Source organism: Leucopleurus acutus (assembly GCF_964270905.1).
Source record: "Leucopleurus acutus genome assembly, chromosome: 5".
NCBI lineage: Eukaryota > Metazoa > Chordata > Mammalia > Artiodactyla > Delphinidae > Leucopleurus > Leucopleurus acutus.
The window spans coordinates 103550541-103572645 of record NC_139147.1 but is presented as its reverse complement, the minus strand read 5'-3'; the positions used below and the strand labels follow the sequence as shown (position 1 = coordinate 103572645).

General features: G+C 35.9%; 1 protein-coding gene across 1 annotated transcript in view; it reads left to right on the top strand.

The window, feature by feature from the left end:
• Positions 1–228: 228 nt before the first annotated feature.
• Positions 229–22105, top strand: part of OTOL1 (otolin 1) — a gene marked incomplete at its 3' end in the record, with an annotated part of 59511 nt that continues 37634 nt past the window's right edge. The window contains exon 1 of the mRNA XM_082839902.1: positions 229–275. The remainder of the gene's footprint in view (positions 276–22105) is intronic.

Here is a 22105-nt window from a genome sequence, read left to right as displayed (position 1 = left end):
ACCTGGACTGTAATTCAACTGCACACCAAAACCCAAAAAGTAATGGTAAAGGTAATGATATAATCATAAAAGATGCTTATTTCTTTGAACTACAATTTAAAAGCAATTCTGTGAAATTACATATATAAATGAATTATTGGTCCTATAACACATAGGAATGCAACGTATTTGAACAGCACAAAGGAAGTGGATGGGAGCAAGGCTATGTTGGAGTAAGGAAACGATGCCAGATGGCGACGTGAATGTATGGCGACAAAGGAAGAGAGCCAAAAATAGTAAGTAAGGAGATTAATTTAACCAACTCTAGTTTATATACTTCCTCCCTTTATTCTCTCAACTTCTTTAAAATAAAAAAATATATAAGATAATAAGTAGAATAACCTATTGTTGGGTTTGTAACATATATACATGTACTATGCATAACAATTACAGCTCAAAAAGGAGAAAAAGGGAATAGAGCTATACCCAAGAAAATTGAAAACATATGTCCACACAAAGACTTGTACACAAATGTTCATAGCAGCATTATATCATAATATCTGAAACTTGGAATCAACTCAGATGTCCATCAGCTAGTGAATGGACAAACAAAATGTGCTATATCTGTACAATGGAATATTATTCAGCCATTAAAAGGAATAAAGTACTGATAAATGCTACAATAGGGGTGAATCTTGAAAACATGCTAAGCGAAAGAAGGTAGACAGAAAAGACTTCATACTGTATGATTCCATTTATATGAAATGTCCTTTATAGGCAAATCTATAGATTCAGAAAGTAGATTAGTAGTTGCCTAGGGCAGGGGATAGATTGGGGGTAGGAGAAATGAGGAGTTACTACTGATGGACATTGGGTTTCTTTGTAGGGGAATGAAATGTTCTAAAAATCCATTATGGTGATAATTGTGCAATTCTGTGAACAAACTAAAAACAAGTGAATTGTATACCTTAAATGGGTGAATAGTATGTGAATTATATCTTAATAATGCTGTTAAAAAAAAGTCTAATGAAATCATGCCAACAGTGCATAGCAGCCAACTGGAAAGGAGCTCCCAGTGCACAGGGCAATTTGAGCATCAAAAAGACTGACTGCATTGAATTGAAACACAGTATATCTATATATATATATCTATATATATATATATCTATATATATATATATATAGTGAGTTTTAGTTTGTAAAGACAACAAAACAAAACAAATATCTCACCATTCACCACTGGAGGTTGCCAGACCACCAATCATTTCTGTGAAAAATTGAAAGAGGAAAAGAACCAAGCTTATCCTGCCTTACCTGTATGAATTGTATATTTATATAACTGAAGAGCTGATGAAAGAAAATTCTTTATAGAAGAAGTTCAGCCTAAAGGTACAGAGAGAATGGTAGAATGAGAAAATCACTGTTTTGCAACTTCTAAGGAAATAATGCTTCTGGGCAACAATCATGTATAAATAATAAAAGTATGAGGTAAAATTTGATGGGAAAATCTTATAATGGAGGGATCAGGGTCATATAATTTGAACCCTCTGATTTCATCCTTTTAAAAACTAACAGCTTTATCGAGAAATAATTCACATACAATAAAATTCACCCTTTAAAGTATACAATTCAGTGGTTTTTTTTTTTTTTTTTTTTTTTTTTTTTTGCGGTACGCGGGCCTCTCACTGCTGTGGCCTCTCGCGTTGCGAAGCACAGGCTCCGGACGCGCAGGTTCAGCGGCCATGGGTCACGGGCCCAGCTGCTCCGCGGAATGTGGGATCTTCCCGGACCGGGGCACGAACCCGTGTCCCCTGCATCGGCAGGCGGACTCTCTACCACTGCGCCACCAGGGAAGCCCTAATTCAGTGGTTTTGATGCAACCATCACCACTATCTAATTCCAGGACATTTTGTTAACACTTCAAAAAGAAACTTGATCCCTATTAGCAGTAAATCCCCATTCCTCCTTCCCACCAGTTTTTGGCAACAACTAATCTATCTCCTCTCTCTGTGGATTTGCTTATTCTGGACATTTCATTTAAACAGAATCAAATGATATGGCTTCTTTCACTTACCATAATGTTTTTATGGTCATCTGTGTAGTAGCATGTATCAGTATTTTGTTCCTTTTAATGGTTGAATAATATTCCATTGTATGGATATACTACATTTTGTTTATCCATTCATTAGTTGATGGAAATTAGGTTCTTTCTATTTTTGGCTATTGTAACACTGCTAAGAGCATCTGTGTACAAATCTTTGTGTAGACATATGTTTTTAGTTTCTTTTGTTATATACCTAGGATTGAAATTGGTAGGTCATATGGTCACTTATGTTTATCTTTTTGAGGTGATTCCATCTTATCACTAAAAGTAGGATGGTAAAGTATTATGCGCTTCATAATATGATGTAAAAAAATATACAGCATACATACAAAGTATTCTGGTCTAAGCAACTGAATCTGAATATAATCAAGCATGTAGATCAGGAATATGTAAACTTTTCTGTAAAGGGCAAGACAGTAAATATTTTAGGCTTTGTGGACCATACAGTCTCTGTCACAACTTCTAAACTCTACTGAGAAGCATGAAAGGAGGTACAGACAATGTGTAAATAGAAGACATTGCTTTGCCCCAATAAAACTTTATTTCAGAGCAGGCAGCAGGTCACATTTGGCCCACAAGTCATAATCCTTGTTTGAGATTTTATAGAAAACCTGGCGGAGACAGAAACACATTAAATCAGCCAAACTTGGAAAGTGAGACAAGTGACATGGTTTTTTCAAAAAAACATTACTGGCATGAAAATGGCTTACATTCTGTTTTTTCCATAAATGCTCTCTTTTTTTTAAATCTCATGCTGTGTGTTTCTTGAGTGAGTAATAAAAAGAAGCTTGGGTGTATCTGAAGGAACATAGTGGCTTATGACGTATCTTTCAGTGACCTTATTGTGCTGCTACTTCTCCTAATGGTAAAAGACCCCTCTGTTTGGACCAATTATAATTCTTCATCCCTATGGTGACAATAATCTCACCAAGATGTGAACATTTATCTAAGGCAGACCAATCAGAATTTTCCCTTCAACCTTTATTTTTTTAAGGTGAAGCTGGGATAGAAAAGCTATATTTTCTCTCTGGTTGTGAGAGTATAAGAATGCAAGCCCCAAGACAGCTCTAGTCAGTTTCAGGTTTCGGTAGCCTTTGATCTTTAGAATGAAACCAATCTGAAAGGAGAAGGAAAAGTGTATATGTGTGTGTGTGTGTGTGTGTGTGTGTGTGTGTGAGAGAGAGAGAGAGACAGAGAGACAGAGAGACAGAGAGACAGGGAGAGAGAGACAGAGAGGGAGAGAGAGAATGGAGGGGATTGGAGAGATTTATTTGCAACCAAAGAATTCCATTTAATATGGTCATCTTAAAAGATTTTTGAAAGGATTAGACATAATACGTATAAAATTGCTGACATAGCAGACTTTGAACAAATGTTGTTTTTTAAAACTAAATCACAAATTGCTTATGTTTTATACATTATTATTTTATTTCCTATGTTTATATGCCCTGTCTTACAAACACATTGTCAGTTCCATGAGGGCAGGAAACATGCATATTATACTTCCTTGCTTTCCAGAGGGTCTAGCATGATCTTAGTTAATTTCTGTAAAAAAGATATTCTTCATTGATAAATAAGAACATGAAAATGTATTATTTGATTATAGAACTAGAATGACCTTAATATCTTCCAGTGAAGGTAGACTTGTTTTCTGTGAATTTATCTCAAGTTAGAAGTAGCATTTATTTTTATTTTTTAATTTTTTTAAATGGAAGTCTCTTCTCAGGTGTATTATTGTTTTTTCAGTTAGTGGAAGAAGCATGAGTTAAATTATAAAATTTTTTTTCTTGGAAATTCATGGATGAGATGTTATTGCTCATGTAATTTAGGTTCTAATGTTGAATATTTAAGGCACATTTTTAGCTTAATTGCTGGAAAGCAATACCACCACAAGTTGAAATAGTTTAAAAATAGAAAAAGATATAAAATTATAGTGAACATGTCATTTGAAGTAATTTGCATTCTAAACAAAGTCTGAAAGAAGTCATTAGAGTTATTCAGAGCAATTAGTTGATGGTTTTTAAAAGACCCATGTAATTTGAATTTGTTTACTTTATACATTTAAAGGCTTTACATATATAATACCAAAATTGCTGTCCTAGTTTTTAAATAAGTGAAACTTTTTTATTTTTTCTAAAAACCAAATTGTTAGAACCCTAAAAATATCTATTGCTGTTCTGAATATAAAGCTTACTTACTAACCAAGTATGATGTCAGTCCCACATTTCAAAAATTTTAAACAAATATGAATATGTCCTAGTTATAATATCTAGGTGAGGCATGTCCTGTAGCTTCCTCTCTTTAGCTAATGATAATTTTTAACAACTTTCTCATTCTTAGGAAATATTAGAATTAAATGAAAAATTGTCATTTCAATAATAATAGACATTTTCTTATTTATACTTACATATGAAATTTCTTTTCCAAAAAAGTTGTCCTAAGAAAATGTTTTCTTCCTGTGGTTTATGTAATATAGGAACATAATTTGATTTACGTAAGTTACAGGAAAAAAATAAACTGAGATGCTTTCACTTGAGCTTGAATCAATATTTAATTTTAAGTAAACAAATACTTAAAAATTGTAATCTTGGGAATTCCCTGGCAGTCCAGCGGTTAGGAGTCTGCACTTCCACTGCTGAGGGCTGGGGTTCAATCCCTGGTTGGGGAACTAAGATCCTGTAAAATGCGCCACGTGGTCAGAAAAAAAAAATTGTATTCTTTACTGCCATTTCTGTCCAGGATGGATTAGCAAGCACAGGATTTATCTTAAACAACTAAATAAGCAGACAAAATATATGAAACAATGGCTTTCAGATATTGGACAACAGGCAGTACATGAGAGCGATCTCTGAGAGAAGGGAACAAACAAGGTGAGCCCTATGATTGCTCAAGCTACAGGCTAAAGAGAGTTTCTGCGCTTCACTGCAGGGTGCGGGAGTCCATACAGAACCTGGCAGACTCCCTTAGTTGAGGAGACAGAGTGCAGAGTTCATGGTGGCCAAGCCACTTATAATGGAAAGAGCAGAGTACTCGAGAGGAAAGAGCTGCACAGCTAGAGAGTTCTAGAGACCTGGCTTTCAAATGTTTATACAGAAAGGTTCAGACTAGTCAGAATAGTCCATGGAGCTCACACGGTTCCAGGAATAGTTTGTGTTTGTACCAGCCAGAGTGAAAAGCTTCTTTATTCCCAGGGATTGATAAGAGAGTCAAATAACCCTGGATGAGGGGTAGACAACTACGACATGTGGGTCAAATCTGGCCTTTTATGTACAGTTCACAAGCTAGGAATGGTTTTTACATTTTTAAAGGGTTATTGAAAGCAAATGAAGAGTATGCCACAGATTATATGTGGCCCATAAAACCTAACTAGTAACCATGTGGTCCTTTACAAAAAAAGTTTGCTGAAACCTATCCTAGACTAAAGGCTGTTCTAAACCTGCCTAATAAGGGTTAAAAGCAAATCTCAAAAGTATCATTTCCAAGTAAATTAACCACATCCTAAAACATAACCTAAAAATACTTAAAGGGAAAAAACTAGTATCCATTTCCAAGAAAATTTCTGCATCCCTGAACAATGTCCATAAATATTTAAAGGAATACAAAGCATCTAGTATCTGACAATGTAAAAATCGCAATGTCTGGCATCTAATGAAAAATAACCATGTATTCAAAGGGGCAGTAAAAGATGACCCATAATGAATACAGATGTCAATTAATAGAAACAAAAATGGCATTGATAATAGAATTTTTAGGAAAGGACAATAAATCAGCTATTATAAATACACAGTATATGTTGAAAAAGGTAGAGAAAAACATAAGCATGATGAAGAGAGAAATGGAAAGTATAAATAACACCTAAACTAAATTTGTAGAGATGAAATATATGATGTTTTAGATAAAAATATACTGAATGAAATTAATAGGTTATTAGACACTATTAGGAGGAAAGATTAGTGAACTTGAAGACATAGTAATGGAGACTATCTTAAATGAAACAGAGAAAAGAAGATGGAAAAGTGAATGGAGCATCAGTGCACTGTGGGAAACCTTCATGTATCCTCATATATATGCCATAGGAGTCTCAGAAGGGGTGGAGAGAGATGGAAGGAGGGTAGAAAAAATGTCTGGAGAAATAATGACAGAATATTACCAAATCCCATAGACAGCAAAAGCTCAGCAAACCTGAATCAGAAGACACATGAAGAAAGCAACACGAGGCAGATAATCAAATTGCTTAAAAGCAGGAATAAAGAAAAAATAATTAAATTAGTCAAAGGAAAATAACATATTCCATACAGAGGCACAAAGATAAGCATGACAAATAAAGAATGCAAACTAGAAGATGGTAGAGCAACACATTTTAAGTACCAGAAGACATAATACCCCATCATTCTAGAAATCTTTACTCAACTAGAATATATTCATAAAATGAAGGTAAAATAAAGATTTTTTAAAAGATGTACAAAAGCTGATAGAATTTATTACCGGCAGAGTAGTACAACAAGAAATGCCATAGAAAGTCCTTCAAGGAAAAGGATGTCAGATAGAAATTTATACCTACTTAAAGAAATGAAGAGAATCAGAAGTAAAAACTATTTATGTAAATATAAAAGTTTTTTCCTTATTTAAAAAAATTCATTAAAAGATAATTGACTCTTTAAAGCAAACATAGTAACAATGTATTGTACAGTTTATAACATAATTGTATGACAGTATGGGTAAACTGTATGACAGTAGTGGCATAAGGTCCAGGATGGGGGAAATGTAAGTAGATAGGGGTCTACTGCTGTCTGTAAAGTGGTGTAATATTAGTTGAACATAGACTGTAATAACTTAAATATGTATACTGTAATCCTAGAGCAAATCCTACATATATTAAAAAGATGTTTATTATGAATATATTATGAACAACTTTATGCTAATTAATTCAATAACTTTGATAAACAAAAATTTCTTGAAAAGATACAAACTGCTGAAGCTCAAATAAAAAGAAATAGATGGACTGAGTAGCCCTATATCTATTAAATAAATTGAATTTGTAGTTAAAAAATCTTCTCACAAAGAAAACCCTAGGCCCAGAAGATTTCATGGTGAATTCTACCACATATTTGAGGAAGAAATACCAATTTTACACATTTTTTTCCCCAAAAAACAGAATAGGATAGGGAAATTTCCAACTCATTTATGACTACAGAATAATCCTGATACCAAAATTAGACAAAGACATGGCAAGAAACTAGAGACCAATATCTCTCACAAACATGAATGCAAAAAATCATTTGAGAATTAACAAATTGAATCTAGCAATATGGTAAAAGAATAATATATCACAACCAAATGGTGTTTATCCCAGAAATGCAAAGCTGGTTTAACATTGAAAAAAGTAATCATGTAATTTTAATATTAACAGAATGAAAAAAGAAAAACATATGATTTTCTTGTAAGATACCGACAAAGCATTTGAAAAAATTCAACACTGCTTCCTGATAAAAGTAGAAATACAAGGGAATTTCCCCAACCTGATAAAGAGCATCTATGAAAAACTTACAACCAGCACTATATTGGGTTGGCCAAAAGTTTCGTTTGGTTTTTTCTGTAAGATGGCTCTAGTAGCACTGAGTTGTCATTAACTTCATTCAAAACAATTTTGTTAGATTGTATGTGACAGCTGTCATATCAGCATGCATTAAAAAAAAGACTTATCTGGGGCTTCCTTGGTGGCACAGTGGTTAAGAATCCTCCTTCCAATGCAGGGGACACGGGTTCGAGCCCTGGCCCGAGAATATCCCACGTACCGTGGAGCAACTAAGCCCGTGCACCACAACTACTGAGCCTGCGCTCTAGAGCCCGCGAGCCACAGCTACTGAAGCCGGCGCGCCTAGATCCCGTGCTCCGCAACAACAGAAGCCACCGCAATGAGAAGCCAGCGCACCGCAACAAGAGTAGCCCCCACTCGCCGCAACTAGAGAAAGCCCGCACGCACTAACGAAGACCCAACGCAGCCAATAAATAAACAAATAAATAAATAAATTCTTTAGAAAATTAAAAAAACATATCAAAATTGGTGAATTTTTGTGTAGCTGTTTTAATATGGAAGATGGAAGAAAAAAGCAACATTTTCAGCATATTATGCTTTATTATTTCAAGAAAGGTAAGAAAGCAACTGAAACGCAAGAAAAGATTTGTGCAGTGTATGGAGAAGGTGCTGTGACTGATTGAACATGTCAAAAGTGGTTTGCGAAGTTTCATGCTGGAGGTTTCTCGCTGGATGACGCTCTATGGGCGGGTAGACCAGTTGAAGTTGACAGCGATCAAATTGAGACATTAAACGTTATACCACGCGGGAGAGAGCTGACACACTCAAAATATCCAAATCAAGCGTTGAAAATCATTAGTACCAGCTTGGTTATGTTCATCGCTTTGATGATTTGGTTCCAGTTAAGTGAAAAAAAAACCTTCTTGACAGTATTTCCGCCTGAAATTCTCTACTTAAACGTAATGAAAACGTTCCATTTTTAAAACAAATTGTGATGGGCGATGAAAAGTGGATACTATACAATAATGTGGAACAGAAGAGATCGTGGGGCAAGAGAAATAAACAACCACCAAGCACACCAAAGGCTGGTCTTCATCCAAAGAAGGTGATGTTGTGTATATGGTAGGATTGGAAGGGAGTCCTCTATTATGAGCTCCTTCCGGAAAATGAAACAATTAATTCCAACAAGTCCTGGTCCCAGTTAGACCAACCAAAAGCAGCACTCGATGAAAAGCGTCTGGAATTAGTCAGTAGAAAATGCATAATATTCTATCAGGATAATGCAAGAACGCATGTTTCTTTGATGACTAAGCAAAAACTGTTATAGCTTGGCTGGGAAGTTCTGATTCATCCACCATATTCACCAGACATTGCACCTTCGGATTTCTATTTATTTCGGTCTTTACAAAATTCTCTTAATGGAAAAAATTTCAATTCCCTGGAAGACTGTAAAAGGCACCTGGAACAGTTCTTTGCTCAAAAAAATAAAAAGTTTTGGGAAGATGGAATTATGAAGTTGCCTGAAAAATGGCAGAAGGTAGTGGAACAAAACGGTGAATACATTGTTTAATAAAGTTCCTGCTGAAAATGAAAAATGTATCTTTTGTTTTACTTAAAAACCGAAGGCACTTTTTGGCCAATCCAATATTTAGTGATGAAAGACTGAATGATTTCCCTTTAACACTGGCAACAAGGCAAGAGTGTTTACTCTCCCTAATTCCATTTGGCAGTATAATAAATGTCCTAGCCAGCACAAAAAGGCAAGTAAAATAAATAAAAGTCATACAGACTGGAAAGAAAAGGTAAAACTGTATTCACAGAAAACATGACATTTTATGTAGAAAATCCCAAGGAATCTATAAAAAGCAATTAGAAGTAATAAGTGAGTTTAGCAAGGTTGCAGGATACTAAGTCAATATACAAAATTAAATAAACAGTATCTTTACATTAGCATCAGTATATGAGATATTTAGGAATATATTTGACAAAAGATGTTTAAAAACTGTATACTAAATACTAGGAAACATTGTTAAGAAAATTTAAAGGAGACATGAATAAATGGAGGGATATACCAGGCTCATGTATGGGAAGAGTCAATATTATTAAGATGTCAATTCTACCCAAATTCATATATATATATATATATATAGTTTTTGCACTGCCATGAGGCATGTAAAATATTAATTGCCTGACCAGGCATCGAACTCACGCCCCCTACATTGGAAGTGTGGAGTCTTAACCATTGCCCCACCAGGGAAGTCCCCAAATTGATTTATTTTTAACTCAGTCCCAATCAAAATCCCTGAAGAAATTTTTAGTAGAAATTGATAGGTTGATTCTAAAATTTATGTGGAAATGCAATGGACCTAGATATCCAAAACAATTCTGAATGAAGCTTTTTTACACTACTGGATTTCAAGACTTTCTATATGGCTACAATAATCAGATAGTGTCCAATACTGCCTTGCTAACTATAGCCACTATATTGTACAGAAGATCTCAAGGATTTATTCAGCTTGCATAACGGAAACTGTGTTTTTTCACAAATACCTCTTGTTTTCCCCTCCTTCCAGGCCCTGGCAACCACCAATCTATGCTCTACTTCTATGAGTTTGACTATTTCATATTCTTCATAGTAAACAGCACATTTTTATATACTTAAAAATGTGCTGAGAGAATAGATCTTATATTAAGAGTTCTTATTACACACACACAAAATAAATAAAGAGTGTGGGAGGAAACTTTTATAGGTGATGGATATGTTTTTTAAAAATATATATAGACAGTTATGTTTATTGCACAGATTGTGGTGATGGTTTCATGGATGAATACTTCTCTCTAAATTCATCAAGCTGTATACATTAAATATGTACAGATTTTTTCCTTTTTTATTTTTCACTGTCTCCAATTACTGATTTTTCCCCCAACTTTACTGAGGTAAAATTGATAAATAAAATTGTTAAGATATTTAAAGTGAAATATGTATAGATTTTTTTATGTCAATCATACCTCAATAAAATGGCTAAAAAAATGTCATAATTGGCATAATAATAGATACCCAGATCAATGGAACAAAATGGAGAGTCCAGAAATAAATCCACCCATACATGTATTGATACAATTGGATTTTTTTCTTTATCCTTTTACCCCACTTTTTATTCTTCTTCATAGCATTCATCCTTGCCCGGCAATTCAGTTGTTTATTTGATAATTATCTGTCTCTCTCAACTGGATTTTTTTTTATTGTGGTAAAAATCATACAACATGAAATCTCTCTTCTTCACAAAATTTTAAGTGTACAGCACAGTATTGTTAACTCTAAGCACAATGTTGTATAGTAGATCTCTAGAACTTTTCCATCTTGCATGACCTGCACTCTATACCCATTGAACAGCAATTCCCCATTTCCCCTGCCCCCCAGCCTCTGGCAACCATCATTCTACTTTCTGTTCTGTGAGTTCGACTACTTTAGATACCTCCTATAAGTGGAATCATACAGCATTTGTCCTTTTGTGACTGGCTTGTTTCATTTAGTGTGAGTCCCTCAAGGTTCGTCATAGTAGCATATGACAGGATTTCTTCCTTTTTTATGGTTGAACAATATTCCACTGGAAGCATGTACCACATTTACTTTATTAATTCATTGATGCATACATAGGTTGCTTCTACCTCTTGGCTATTGTGAATAATGCTGTGATGAACATAGGTGTGCAAATATCTCTTCAAGATCCTGATTTCAATTCTTTTAAATAAATACTCAAAAGAGAAATTGCTGGATCATATGGCAATTCTATTTTTTAATTTTCTTTTTGGAATCTGCATACTGTTTTCCATAGCGGTTGCTCCATTTTACATTCCCACCAACAGTGCACAATGGTTCCAGTTTCTCCACATCCTCTGCATCACTTGCTATTTTCTGATTTTATTTATTTTTTTGATAATGGCCATCCTAACAGATATGAGGTGATATCCCATTGTGGTTTTGATTTGCATTTCCCTGATGAGTAATGAAATTGAGCATCTTAATATATTTGTTGACCATTTGTTTGTCTTCTTTGGAGAAATGTCTATTCAAGTCCTTTGCCCATTTCTTAATTGGGCTATTTATTTAGTTTTGCTACTGAGTTTTAGGACTTATATATTTTAGATTTTAACTCATTATCAGATATATAGTTTGCAAATATCTTCTCCCATTCCGTAAGTTGCCTTTTTACCCTGTTGGAGGGAGGAATTACAAAGGGGCACAAGGAAACTTTTTGGAGTGAACGTTTATTATCTTGAGTGTTGTGATGATTTCATGGGTATATCCATATGTTAAAACTCCTCAAATTATGTACTTTAAATTTGTGCAGTCTGCTGCATGTTAATTATATTTCAATGAGTTGTTTAAAAAAAAAGAAAATAGTAAACAAAAGTAAGAGAACCTCATCAACCCCAGAAATTTACATTCACTTACCTAAAGTTTTTTTTGTTTGTAATTACATAAACAATTTATATATTATGTATAAATTTATAGAACAGTTGATTTCTTCATCTTGAAATTTTTTTTACATGAATATGTATTAAAAATATTCAGAGTTACCAGTACTTTCTTATTCATTATATAACACACCATAATTAAATATATACCATGCCAAATTCTGGGTAAGTAAAATGGATTAACTCAAATTAGAAATTAATCAAATGGAACAATCTTTGGCTTAACATTTTTAAATGTGCTTAATATTGTCTGATTTCACAACTGAGAATTTTTACATTTTTGAGTTCCAGCCTAATCAGTTTCTCCCTTCATCCCTTTATGAAAGGAGGAAATTGAAAGCCCCAGGAAAGCTGGCTATGAGCAGAGAGAAGCCAGTCTGTTTTGTGCAGAGGAAAACAGGCTCTGGGACTTTAGTACTCTGACTCTTCCCCTAAATCCCAGTTGTGGAGGTAAAATACCAATACAGACATTGGAAGATAACCAGCAACAGCAATGGACAAAATACCTACTATTGGCAAATACTAAAAAGATAAATCAACTAAGGTAGTAGGAAAAATAGGTAATGCTTGTCTCACTACAGTTTAAAAAATTCCTTTACATGCATTATTTCCTTTAATGGACACTAGTCGTGGTCCCTGGAACAAAGCAAGTGCTCAATAAAATCTTGACAATTGAATAGATTGAAATTCCTAGCAGTGTCTAGCAGATTGTAGGCGCTGTATATTTGGAGATAATTCTGCATAATCTCTCACATCTGTACATCTTGTGGGCAGAGGAACTGACTACCTATGTTATGAACTATCTTTTTGAGGATATTTATGTAGTAATCAGCCTTGGAAGATAGAGATAGTATCTCCCTCCAGAGCAATGGGCAGGTTTGCTTACTGTTCAGTATAATAAAGATGTCCCTTTTTGGAGCAAAAGTCACACAAGTTTACTTCCCATTATAAAAGATTTGGGATCCTTATGCTGAGGGTTCCTCTCCTGTAATGCACTGTATTTCACATGTAGGTATCATTTCATCTTCTGGATGTCACGTTGTGGGAATTGAGGCTTGGGAACTGGCACAAATGATGGTACTCAGGTTGTTGCTATCGCTCTGAACAATAAACTGCCCTTTGTCTTTGGCCCAGAAGTCTCACATCTTCTACCAACATCCATCAGACTGTGGGAGGCTAAGATTTAGTTTGCAAGTAGGTTAAAATCTCAGGCCCTTCACAGTTCTTGACGCTATACATGCTTTTTGCACTAAAGTGCATAATCTCAGGAAAGCTTAAAAAAAACAACAACAGGATAAGTAGCCTTATATTGGATAAGGAAAACAAAGAAGTAAGTAAAATCTAACCAAAAATACAACTTCCCCACTTCGCAGAACAGAGCTACTATTAAGAGGCAAAATAGCCATCATCTTGCATTGGGGAAGAATAAGTGAAAGAGCTAATTGATGGTAATGTCAAAACAATTATAGGGACCAGAAGAAAATACAGAAATTGGAAAACAATAGAATCGTAACACATGGAAAGTTGAAAATTAAGGAGAAGTTGACTCAGGAAGCTCCCAAAGAAGTGTTATGTCATTATGCAGGCATCAATTCTTCTGCAATCTCTGGAAAGAAAAAAAATATCACTGAGTGGTTGTTTCTGAAAGGGTGAATATGGTGGGAGAGAGATCTACTTTGTATATTTTGAATTTTGTACCATCTTCAGGTAGTACTTATTCAAAAAATACATGTATAAAATTTAATTTGAAAAGCTTTTAAATGATTTTTTAGGTAAGAAAGCACGAATTGTTTTGAGACTAAAAAACCAAAAAACACAGCAGGTACTTTATCTTTTAAAAGATTTACTGAGGAAACAGTTTTTTTGGTTTCATGGAGATAAAAAAAATCTTTACCTTTGGAACACTACTTTTGTTAAGGAAATTCTTCAGAATAGGCTCTTTCATTCCAGGTTTGTAAGAAAAAAAATAGCCACCTATTGCTATTGAGTAGAGGTATGAGGTTACCTTGAATCTGAGAATACGTGCATTGTGTTCTATTTGGTAATGTCAATTAGATGTACGTATTTTACTTCTAAAAGAGGGAACAGAAGTAGTTTTCCTAAAAGATATTCAATCAGGACTATTAGTGACCTCTATTTCGGTTTATTAAGGATTGAATAACTATGAATTCGAGACGGTCTCTTCAGGAGCATAGAGCTTGCTTTTTAGTTGTGCTTCTGGGAAGTCAAGAGGGTGTATTCCAGCCAAGCTTGCAGCAATTGTGAGAGAGGCTATTGTTGATCACAAAGTGTGGCTCGTGCTTGAACTTCTCTGGCCCAGTACCAGCAGGAGAACTGTAATAGGAACAGCAAATGGGGCATTTGTCTGGGTGGCTCCACTGCCATTAGTATTAACTGCAGGGGCTGCTGGGCTGTTTGAGGAGGCTCAGATAGTTATAACTGAGAATGAACTCTTTAGATTAAGTAAATAATGCTGAGGTCCTTAGGAATATCTCAGGAACAGACCCCTGGGGTAAAGATGGGGCCTCCTGCAATTGTAGAATAGCATTTGGAATTATACTAGTAGTGAAAAGACCTTCTTTGTTACTCCGAAATGTTGAAATGGAGTTTTTTGATTTGATTACTGACTTAAACATGTTTAAATTTGTTTAAATATGCTCAATATTTTTTTTAAATTTTTTTTCAGACAAAATAGACTATTTTCTTAACTTTATATTGGACTATAGTTGATTTACAATGTTGTGTTAATTTCAGGCATACAGCAAGGTGATTCAGTTATACATATACATATATATACTCTTTTTCAAATTCTTTTCCCATTTATGTTATTAGAGAATACTGATCAGAGTTCCCTGTGCTATACAGTAGGTGCTTGTTGGCTATCTGCTCAATCTTTAGTAATTTAATCATTGGCGATATTGATACAGTAGGAACTCCAGCTTGGGTCTAAGTGGGATTTACCTAGAGTGAAACTGAGGGTTGGGCCTGCCAGATACTTGTTTGCCGGAGGCTTGAGGAATCTTATTTGGGGAAGAATGAGTCAGTTTTGCTGAAAAAACTCAGTGAACCAAACTTAGGAGGACATACTCTGCATTGAATGTAGTTGCCATTGGATTCATGTTTGAGTCCCATGTAATTCAGAAAGGCTGTGAGAAACCTAGGAAGAACAGTTTCAGTGAAAGTTTCATAAAATATTGAGGTCAATCCCAGGAGTGATTTGGAATGCTGCTAACAAGGCAAAGAGCAAGGAGAGACTGTTTCTGTCCTACTTTGCCTTAGAGCCTTGCATGAAGTCTCTGAGGAAGCCGGGCAGCTCTGCTGTAAGCCTCACCAATAAGTTGGATTGTGTGCAGAGCCTCCGTCCTCAAGTTGCTTACTTCCAAACTGAAGCCTCATTGAGTACTTATTGGTAGAGACTAGGTCATGTGAGTGAGTGTTTTGGGTTCCACCTTGAAGATGCAGGACTCTTATGCTTAAAAATATTTTTTAAAAAAATTACTAAAAAACAAAGAGATGCCTGTCAGAAAACTTACAAGTGTCCACTACAGCATGTACCTCCACAGTTGTTATGAGAATTAGATATTCTTATTTTAATATGCAAATAGAAATAGTTTTGAAAATGTTTTTGTGATATCTACACATTGCTTTAGATGTGGATAATCACCTGGACCAGAGGTCGTAAATTTAAAGTGGGATCCAGATACTTCTGGGGTTGTATGGAAAATATTGAGTTAGTGTTAAGGAATGAAAAGCTGGTAAGCATAAGGACTAAGAACTCTCCTGGGGGAGGAATTCATTTTTGAGATAAAAGTTGCCACTGACCATATATCCAGGGAAAACTAATTCAAAAAGATACATGCACCCCAATGTTCACAGCAGCACTATTTACAGTAGCCAAGACATGGAAACAATCTAAACGTCCATCAATAGATGAATGGATAAAGAAGATATGGTATATATATATGCAATGGAATATTACTCAGAGCATGTCTGATATTAAATTTAAAATGATTGTTCTGGAAAACAGTATGGAACTTCCTTTAAAAACTAAAAATAGGGCTACCATATGATCCAGCAATCCCACCGCTAGGCATATATCCAGAAAAGACAAAAACTCTAATTTGAAAAGAGACATTTCTCCAAAGAAGACATACAGATGGCCAATAGGCACATGAAAAGATGCTCAACATCGCTAATTATCATATAAAAGTAAATCAAAACTACAGTGAGGTATCACCTCACACTGGTCAGAATGGCCAGCATCAAAAAGTCTACAAATAATAAATGCAGGAGAGAGTGTGGAGAATAGGGAACCCCCCTGCACTTTTGGTGAGAGTGTAAATTGGTGCAACCACTATAGAGAACAGTATGGAAGTTCCTTAAGAAACTAAAAATAGAGCTACCATATGATCCAGCAATCCCACTCCTGGGCATATATCTGGAGAAAAACATGGTTCGAAAGGATACATGCACCCCAATGTTCATTGCAGTGCTGTTTACAATAGCCAAGACATGGAAGCAACCTCAATGTCCACTGACAGATGAATGGATAAAGAAGATGTGGTACATATATACAATGGAATACTACTCAGCCATAAAAAAGAATGAAATAATGCCATTTGCAGCAACATGGACAGATCTGGAGATTAGCATACTAAGTGAAGTAAGTCAGACAGAGAAAGACAAATATCATATGTCACTTATATATACAATCTAACAAAATGATACAAATGAACTCATTTACAAAACAGAAATAGACTCACAGACAGAAAACAAACTTATGGTTACTAAAGGAGATAGTGGGATGGGGAGGAGAGTAAATTAGGATTTGGGGATTAACATATATACACTACTATATATAAAATAGGTAAACAGCAAGGACCTACTACATAGCACAGGGAACTATATTCAATATCTTGTACTAACCCATAATGGAAAAAATCTGAAAAACAATAGTGTGTGTGTGTGTGTGTGTGTGTGTGTGTGTGTGTGTGTGTGTGTGTGTGTGTGTTTAGCCGAGTCACTTTGCTATACACTTGAAACTAACACAACATTGTAAATTAACTAGATATCAATTAAAGAAAAGTTGCCACTGAGGAAGGAGAATTCTAATGCAACCTGTCTATGTATTAGATATATCTCCCAGGCTATCCCTCTTTCGTCTCATGTTTGAGTTCTATGTGGAGCGGGAGAGAGAAACAGAAAATATTTTACACTTAAATCTCTTTAAGGCATCCAGAGAATAAACAGACATCCAAGTGGCTGTACACAGCGGGGAGTGGTATTTCCCTGGATTCACAGTGCACTGTCACCTCCACTGTTGGAGGGGGAGCAGAGGAGCGGGTCCAGTAGAGACTTGGAGAAGGTGGGGCACAGTGGACCATGCGGGGCCTGTGGTGCCACCTGGCAAGACACCCATGAGATGTCTTAGAGATACTTGGGGGTGGGGTCTTAGGACATAGATATGAAAGTAAGTAAAATATGAGTAATTACTTTTTAGGCAACCTGGAAGCTGGAGAAAAATCAGGTTATACACATATTTCATTTTTGATCCATCAATATATTGTTGGGGTTGTTTTGTGGGCAACTGGGATTGTTTCCATATGCACAGACTAACTGCTCTGATGGAATTCAAATAACTGAAGAAGGTTTTCATTTTAATTGGCACCTTACCATGTATTTAAAACAAACACTTAGACATTAATGTATATTAGTGAGGGATGCAGATAAGCAAAAATTAATTGATTTTATGGAGGGAAAGTATAAATCTGTCAGACCTTAAGAAAATATATGATATAAAAGAAAATATTTTTAGTGTTTAAATTGAATTGCTGGTATATTGCAATATTTCAAAGGTCCCTGGTGAGAGATTTGCCTATATTCTTGAACTCTACTTTATTGAAAAAAATTCCAATGTTATAAAACTTGAATATTTTCAGGAAGCAAAAAGCATTTTCAAATATAAGTTGTTCAAGGAACATTAGGTCTCTTATTGCTTGAATTAATGGGAAAGAAGCTAAATGGTTTTAGAAAAAGGTTTGAAGCAACCAAAGAGATAATCTTTCTTTTTTTCTGGTAGTCAATCTGAATGATTAACAAGTATAGTGAAATGTCTAGCTGTTAAAAATTTGACTTTATTTACACATTAAATTACAAAATAGAAGGAAGCTCTCTGCTATTTAAATTTTCCACTATAAGGTTTATAATTTTACCAGAGTTGAAAACAAATGAGTATTTTTGCAATGAGATTTTCAATTAGAGAGAGGATGAAACAAAACTTCATACAATTAAAATCTTATAAAGTATAAAATTAATTTCAAACTGTTTGGGACTTTCCAAACTCCATGGTACTAATGAAACTTTAATTTTTAAATAGGTACATTTAAGGGAAAATTATATTATTAAAATCAAAATGCTCTGATATATGAAGACTTTCTGCAGTCCTCTTACTCAGGGAAGCTTTCTCCTTGAACTCCTTCTTCTTTCATGTTTGCTCAAAGGAGTCAGGGTCAAGTGTACAGACCTGTTACATGAGATACACATCTGAAAAGTAAAGGTCAGAGGGAGAGGCAGTGAGCTAAAGCAGAGAGGTTTTCTGGACTGAAGCCCAACAGGGAAGATTTACTTGGAAAGAAAGAAAGCTGACAAGCTCCTTCAGCTCAGGGTCAGGAATATAATCTGCTTGGTGATGTAGCTGTTTTATAAAAAGAGCTTTATTCTGGGCCTTCATTGTTTTCCTCCTAATAAATTAGTTTGAGTACAAATGTACCCTGAAGAGGAACATAAAACATTTTATGAAGTCATTTGGTTTTATTTATAACTATATATAATGCATATATTATAAAATACATGTTATAAATATGTATTATGATATATATCATATATAAGATATGTATGTATTATAATACACAAATATATTTACGTATTTGTTTTTCTACTGCTCATAATTTAAATTTCACCCTAACACATTTTCTTTTTCAAAATTTAATACACGGAAAGACTCCTTTAAGTGATTGTGATGGCTGTTAAAGAAAAGTTAATATTTAGAGACTGTATGAGTTAAAAATGCTAATTCTATGCCAGAGTATGGCGGGGTTCTGGTGAGAGCTCTTCTCCTGGTTTGCAGACAGCTGCTCTCTTGCTGTGTCTTCACGTGGCAGAGAGAGAGTAAGCTCTCTGGTATCTCTTCTTATATGAGCACTAGTCCCATCACGAGGGCCCCACCCTCACGATCTCATTTAAACCTAATTATTTCCTAAAGGTCCCATCTCCAAATATCATCACATTGAGGGGTAGGGCTTCAATATATGAATTTTGGGGGGAGGAGCATAATTCAGTTCATAGTAACTACATAAGAGGTGATAAGAGTATAAAGATATGGTGCATAAAAAGCAATCACAGCCAGTCCATAGTGAGTTGAAACTGTCCAACAACTTCTTGGAGAAGATTATTTTCAATTTTTTAAGTGTAAGTTAATGTAATGATTTATAAATGCAGCTACATGTATTTTATCAGCACTACTGAGGGCTTAGGCAATGAGGTGTTTTAAGCTATCTAAGTTTAGTGGTACATAAATCCATCCAGTGCCAGCACATCAGAGAGGGTGAAGAATTACAGGCTGGCATGGATTCCTAATGTGACTCATCCTAGTGTGTGATGCCTGTTGAACACTCTCAGATGAACTGATGCAGATTTCTGTGGTCCACGCTCCTTTAAACTTCACGCTCAAGGTTGTTTCTTGTACTTCAACGATAAAGTCCTACACAAATGCCCAGAAAAGAGGAAGGATAAAATTCACAGGTACGGGCTTCCCTGGTGGCGCAGTGGTTGAGAGTCCGCCTGCCGATGCAGGGGACACGGGTTCGTGCCCCGGTCCGGGAAGATCCCACATGCCGTGGAGCGGCTGGGCCCGTGAGCCATGGCCGCTGAGCCTGCGCGTCTGGAGCCTGTGCTCTGCAATGGGAGAGGCCACAACAGTAAGAGGCCCACGTACCGCAAAAAAAAAAAAAAAAAAAAATTCACAGGTACATATGGACTAGAAATGGTACAAAACAGGCTTATGCGCTGGGCTTTGACACCAGACAGAGCTGGGTTTGAATGCTGGATCTACCTCTCCCTGGCTGGTTCTCTTTTTTTTTTTTTTTTTTTTGGCAAGTTCTTTATTTATTTATTCTTCGGTACGTGCGCCTCTCACTGTTGTGGCCTCTCCCGTTGCAGAGCACAGGCTCCGGACACGCAGGATCAGCGGCCGTGGCTCACGGGCCCAGCCGCTCTGCGGCATGTGGGATCTTCCCGCGCCGGGGCACGAACCCATGTCCCCTGCATCGGCAGGCAGACTCTCAACCACTGCGCCACCAGGGAAGCCCCTGGCTGGTTCTCTTGAGCAAATTTCTTAACTTCTCTGTGTTCAGTTTTCTCATCTATAAAATGGGGATAACAGTACTTCCTGCACACGGTTTCATTTACTAGTAAATTAATAATTAAATACAATTATTAATATGTTAATATTTACAGCTTTCTCTGTAACCTTCTAACCACAGTGAAGATGGGTGGGTCTTTGCTCATTTAGCGTCTCTTCTCCTGCTGTCTAAGGAGAAAGGCTATCCAGGCAGATTTGGTAATAACAGAGGAAAAATGATAGAAAACCAGACAGTCAGAGCAGCAGGCCAATCACACTCTGACAGGGACAGCGCGCATCAGGGACTCAGGCTCATCAGAGCACACTCTGGGAAACAGCAGTGTTGAGGCAGAGGTGGATGAGGACAGTCACAGTGGTGGGATGTGGGAGCGAAGGGTGCACTGGGAGGGAAACACTGTGTCCATGGGCCCACATATATTTTAGTAGACAAAGTCTGTATTGGAATCCAGATTTAACTGCAACCCAGCTCTGGACTACGGGAGTTATGATTCGACAGGAAGCGTGTGCAAAACTCCTAATGCAGAGCCTTGCGCATACAAGTGTTTGCTAGCTGGACATTTTAGTACATTTTTAGAGACAGACAGCACCTGAGAGCCACCTACTCTAATAGTTCTCTAACTTCACTGTGAAAGTGTTTGTATAAAACATAGGTCCTGGCCCCCATACCTATGGATTCTGGCACAGAAGGTGTGAGATGGGACCAAGAAAGCTCCCTTTTTATCTCGTATTATACATTTCTTTATCTTTAGTAAACACTTCTATGATCCAGGTGGTCTACAGACTATAGCTTGAGCGTAGACTCAGATGCTGTCATTTGGTAGTTCCCCTTCCTGGAGCTATTCCAGAGAAACTCTCTTTTATGTGCACAGTAAAGAATGTACAAGGATATCTATTGTGACGTTTGGTAGAGGTTAAACATTGAAATAAGCCTAAATAGCTTCCAATTGATAAATAGTACACAAAAGTGTAGTGTATTCGTATGATGGAATGTTAGGCAACAATGAAAGAGACTAGGGGAGAGCTGTGTTCTGATGTGGAAAGATCTACATTTACTTTCATATACTTTGTGAGGAAAATATCTACTTCTACTGCTATACAGGAGATCTGAACAAAGCTATTACAATTTTGTTAGGTAAAGATGTTTTTAACTCCAAGCAGTATAACGGTTTTAGGTATTTACAGAGAAAAAGAAATGTAAGTAACCTGAGAAACGAACTTTGTGCAGGTCATGGGGCCATTACTTCAACTTTAAACCATCTTCCACTGTTATTCACTGCCTATGAAGATGAGTCCAATTCTAAGATATATTGCTTAGTGAAAGCAAGTTACAGAGCAAGATGTACCATGTGGAACTATTTATTAAACATAAAGCAAACAATACTATTTTTTCATGAGTAAATATATGTATGTAGACATAGGATGTAAATGCTTAAAAAGGTTTGGAAGGATTCAGATGTGATAACAGCGCTCCTCTTTGGACAGTGGGAATAGCAGACAGCAATTGGGGTGTTGTTGCTTGTAATGTTTTATGCATTTACAGGACAAATGTATTGATATATTACTTGTGTAATTAAAAATCTATGAAAAA